Here is a 5,664-nt window from a genome sequence, read left to right as displayed (position 1 = left end):
TTTGTTCCATAAGCATTTTGGATTATTGTGTCTGCTTGATAAGCTGACTCTCTTATCATTCCGAAATATGTCTTTATTCCTGGTAATATTCCATGTTCTGAAATATGTCTGTTTGATAATAATACAGTCACTCCATCATTCTTTTGGTTAGTGTTTGCCTGGCATGTATTTTTCATTCTTTTGCATTTAACATATTTGTGTCTTTTAATCTAAAATGTGTTCCTATAGACAGCACTTATTTTGTTCTTGCTCTTATTTTTAATTTTTTTAGAGATGGAGTCTCACTCTGTCACCCAGGCTGGAGTGCAGTGGCACCATCTCAGCTCACTGCAACCTCTGCCTCCTGGGTTCAAGCAATTCCCCTGCCTCAGCCTCCGAGTAGCTGGGACTACAGGCACATGCCAGCACACCTGGCTAATTTTTGTATTTTTAGTAGAGATGGGGATTCACCATATTGGCCAGGCTAGTCTCAAACTCTTGACCTCGTGATCTGCCTCCCTAGGCCTCCCAAAGTGCTGGGATTGCAGGCATGAGCCACCGCACCCGGCCTTGTGCTTGCTTTTATATACAATCTGATAATCTCTGCCTTTTAGTTTGATGGTTAGACCACTTAGGTTTAATATAATTATCAATATAGTTGAGTTTAAGTGTATCATCTTGCTATAATTTTCTATTTGTCTCATATATTTTTTGTTTTTTACTCTTTTCCTGTTTTCTTCTCAATTATTTTTGTGACTCTTTTATTTCCACTATTGACCTAGTAGCTGTACTGTAGTTTTTATTATTACTTTTAGTGGTTGTGATATGGTGTACAATATGTACCTTCAGCTTACTACAGTCTACCTTCAAATAATAATATGCCACTATATGTGCAATGTAAAATTTTGTAACCATTATTACCATTTCTCTACATTCCCCCATTATCCATTTTACTATTACATAAGTTTTAAACCCCATAACGCATTGTTATTAATTTACCTTACACAATCATCTTATAAACAATTAAAAAATTGTACTTATCCACACATTTCACATTTACAGAGTTCTCGCTCTCTTTTTTTTTTTTTTTTAAGATGGAGTCTTGTTCCGTTGCCCAAGCTGGAGTGCATTGGTGCGATCTTTACTCACTGCAATCTCCTCCTCCTGGGTTGAAGAGAGTCTCCTGCCTCGCCTCCTGAGTAGCTGGGACTACAGGCACCTGCCACCACATCTGGCTAATTTTTGTATTTTTAGTAGAGACAGGGTTTTTACCATATTGATCAGGCTGGTCTTGAACTCCTGACCTGAGGTAATCTACCCACCTCAGCCTCCCAAAGTGCTGGGATTACAGGCGTGAGCCACAGTTTCTAAATACTTATCTATAAATCAAAATTTCAGTCTAGTATCCTTTCTCTTTATTTTTGAAGGAGTATCTTCACTATTTCTGGAAGTTCATGTTTGCTAGTAATAAGCTATCTTGGCTTTCCAGCTTTCCTCCCTCCCTCCCTCCCTCCCTCCCTCTGTGTGTGTGTGTGTGGGGTGTGTGTGTGTGTGTGTGTGTGTGTGTGTGTGTGTGTGTGTCTTTCTTTTTTTCTTGTCCTGGAAGCTCCTGTTTTCTAGTGATAAACTATCTTAGCTCCTCCCCTTCCCTCCCCCTCCCCTTTGCTCCCTCCCTCTCTCCTTCTCTTCCTTCCCTTCCTACCTTCCTTCCCTTCCTTCCTTCCTTTCAAACAGGTCTTGCTCCGTCACTCAGCCTGGAGTGCAGTGGTGCAATCATGGTTCACTGCAGCCTTGACTCAAGCAATCTTCCCACCTCAGCTTCTCAAGTAACTGGAATTATAGGCATGTGTCACCATATCCAGTGATTTTTCAATTTTTTTTTGGTAGAGATGAAGGTCTCACTATGTTGCCTAGGCTGGTCTTGAACTCCTGGTGTCAAGAAATTCTACTGCCTTGGGCTCTCAATGTGCTGGGATTACAGGTGTGAGCCACTGCATTCAGTTACTTTTTTCTTTTTTGTCTGAGACATTTTTATTTCTCTTCCATTTCTGAAATACATTTTTGCTGCGTAAAGAATTCTAGGTTGATTTTAAAAAATCGTTCAGCAATCTGAAGCCTTTTTTTCCTGGTTGCATAGTTTCTAATAAGAAGTCTAATGTAATTCCCATCTTTGTTCTTTTCTGTGTATTATCTTTTTTTTTTTTTTTCTGGCTGATACTAAGACTTTCCCCTGGTTTCAGCAATTTTACTATAATATGCCTTGATGCGGTTACAATTTTTTATTCTGCTTGGTGTTCTCTGAATGCCTTGAATTTGTGGGTTTATAGTTTTTATTAAATTTGGGACTATTTCAGCCATTATTTCTTCAAATTTCCCATACTTATTTTAATACAGGTAATATCATTTTCAGTACTAAGATGACACCCTCCTGAGGACTAAGGCTAAAATGTACCAATAGGTCTTTCCATTCTGGCTGGTGGAAACAGGCACAATTTTCATTCATATGGGAGCTCTGGGAATTGCTTCTCTTACCCTTTTTTGGTGGTTTGTTTCCCCAGTTAGTTTTCAATTAGTCTCTTCTCAAACATGTGCAAATCAATGCTAATCCCAAGAAGCAAGGGGATCCTTCTTTTGATACTTGAGTTGTATATACATGTAGCTTTCCCCTTTCTGGTTCTCTGTCCTCCAAATTTTAGCTACCTTGGCCTTCCCAAATCCTGATATTTGTCTCAAGTGAGCAATATTGCTGGACTTTGGGCTCTGCCACTGCCTGTCCCATGTCCTGGAAACTGTCTCAAGGCAGTAGGCTGGGGCAATTAGATGGCTCAACTTGTTTACTTCTCTTATCCTAGTAATCACTGTCCTACATTGTCTATTATCCAATGTCTGAAAACCATTGTTTCATATATTGTATCAGAAAACCTATGCCAAAAATCATTGTTTTATTATGTTTTTTTCCAGCTGTTTAAGAGAGGAGGATAAATCCAGATCCCATTACTCAATTGTTGTCAGAGCAAACGTTCATACCTGGAAAGCATTTTAAAATACAGAGCCAATTCATCTCAGAAATTTAGACCTAGTAGGTCTGGTGTGGAATTCTGGACTCTTTTACTTATTAAAAAGTACTGAGGTGATTCTGATACACAGTGTTGTAAACTATATCTTGATACCTCAGGTAGAGTCCTGTTCAGACTTTTTTTTTTTTTTACTGAGGGGGAAGACTAGACCATTTCATTTGAAAAACTTTTCCCGGTTCTGAGTACGATGGGGGTATTTATAGCCAACTAATAATCCAGCTGAAAACAATTAGGAGAGCCAGCTAAAACATAAAACATCTGTTTGAAGGCATCAACCAGCAGCTGAGGCAACCAGGACTTATGAGGACACAATCTCAGAGAAGGGGAAACTATACATAGAGGTGAAGTGACATTCAGCAGTACCTTTGTCCCTTGAGGAAATTCTGGGCATAAGGCCAGAGTCTGAGTTTTGGTTCTGAGTACAGGAAGGGGCCCTAATAGGCAAAGACACCACCAAGGATGATTCTGTCAGTTTAGCAGGGTTGGAGAGACAAACTTAAGAACAAGAGGGGCCAGATTCCCAGTGGGAAGGGAGGGGTGAATAACTGAGTCCAACACGGGAAGTTTCTCTCAAGTCATTTTCCAAATTCTGAAGATGCATGAGACAGAAGGCTAAGAAGCTAAGCAGAAAGCGTCTAAAAAGCAGAGTGAAGAGATTTTGACCATCTCATGGTTCTGCAGAAACAATAATTAGAGTTCAGTATCCACCGGGATGAAGGGTCCCAGGGAACACACATGACTCTCAGTTGGAATCCCTGGAGGCTTATGCTACCAGAGCAGCAGCAAAAAAGAGGTGAATTAAATCTTGCCAAAACCCAACCCCAAGTTAACTGAGTCTCTGGTTGATTAAGTTGATTAGCTCTCACTCTAAATGCTTTGCAAAGGACAGTAGGAATCCTTCTCTGGATGAAGATAATACTATCCAGAGCCTCTACAATTTTTCATATTTGAATGTGTGACATCCTATTAAAAATTCTCAGGCAAGCTAAGAGCCAGGAAAAAAAAAAAAAAAATGACCCAAACCAATGGACAGAACATACAATAGAAATAGATCCACAGAAGATGCAGCTATTGTAATGATCAGAAAGAGCTTTCAAATATCTAGGATTGGGTCAAGTGCAGTGGCTCATGCCTGTAATCCCAGCACTTTGGGAGGCTGAGGAGGGTGGATCACCTGAGGTCAGGAGTTTGAGACCAGCCTAACCAACAAGGTGAAACCCCATCTCTACTAAAAATACAAAAATTAGCTGGGCATGGTGGCAGGCACCTGTAATCCCAGCTATTCAGGAGGCTGAGGCAGGAGAATTGCTTGAACCCGGGAGACGGAGGTTGCAGTGAGCTGAGATCATGCCACTGCACTCCAGCCTGGGAAACAGAGCAAGACTGCATCTCAAAAAAAAAAGACAAAAACAAAAAAAAAACAACTAGGATTAAAAAAAAATATCTAGGATTGATATGTTCAAGATAATAGCAGCAACAGCAGAGAAAATGCATAAATAAATAATTTCTCCAAATGAATTGGATTTTAGTTTAAGAATCATATGAAAATCCTAGAACTTAAAAATATAATAACCAAAATTAAGAACTCACAAATGGGTTTAAAAGTACACAATTAAATAGAATATACCAACTCATGCATAAAGAGAGAAAAAAAAAGGGAAAAAAAGATGATGGGAAATACAGGTGGTAAACAACAAAAAAAATTCAGACATATGTATAATTTAAATCCTAAAAGGAAAGAAGAAAGAAGAGATAGTCACCAAGAATTTCCTAAAAGATATAAACCCACAAATGCAAGGGATCCTGTGAGTACACCCATTGCACTCATAAACCCAAGTAGGATAAATACAAAGAAAACCACATTTAGAAATAGCATAGTAAAGCTGTTGACAACCAAAGATAAGAAAAATCCTAAAAGGAGTCAAAAGAAAAAAGACACTACTTTCAAAGGAATAAAAGGAAGTGATAGAAACCAGAAGACAATGAAAGAACATCTTTAAAGCGCTGAAAAAAAAATTCCCAAATCAGAATGCTATACCCAGCAAAAATATGAAGGATTATGTGAAGTTTTTAGGCAGTAAAACCCCACAAAAAATAAAAAGCAAAAACTTAAACAACCTTGGAGAGAGCTTGTTATCAACAGACCTGCTCTAAAACAGAGGAATTATCCAAATAGAAGGAAAACTTTCAGACAGAAGCACAGAAATGCATATTGGAATGAAGAGCAATATAAGGATAAATATGTAGGTTAATGTAAATGAGTATTGATTGTACAGAACAGTAAGTATAAATTCCTGTGTGGCTTAAAATACACACACAATTAAAATCCATGACAGCAAGAGACACAAAAGGGACAGAAGTGGAGACAAAGTACAGTATTTTAATGTCTTAGCATTCCTGGGGAAGTGGTAGAAGTAATTATTTATTAGAAGGAATAAGTCAAAAAGCAATGTTGTAATCTGCAAAATTAGTAATGTATAATTTAAAAATTAATAAAGGTGTTAATGATAGAGTTAAAATATTTTAATTAATTCAAAAGAAGGCAAAAAGCAGAGAACAGGGGATGTGAAACGGGTGATTCAAAAGAAAATAAATGGTGATAGGGGAG

The sequence above is a fragment of the Cebus imitator genome, unplaced genomic scaffold (assembly GCF_001604975.1).
Source record: "Cebus imitator isolate Cc_AM_T3 unplaced genomic scaffold, Cebus_imitator-1.0 Scaffold183, whole genome shotgun sequence".
Lineage (NCBI taxonomy): Eukaryota > Metazoa > Chordata > Mammalia > Primates > Cebidae > Cebus > Cebus imitator.
This window is presented reverse-complemented; position numbering follows the sequence as displayed.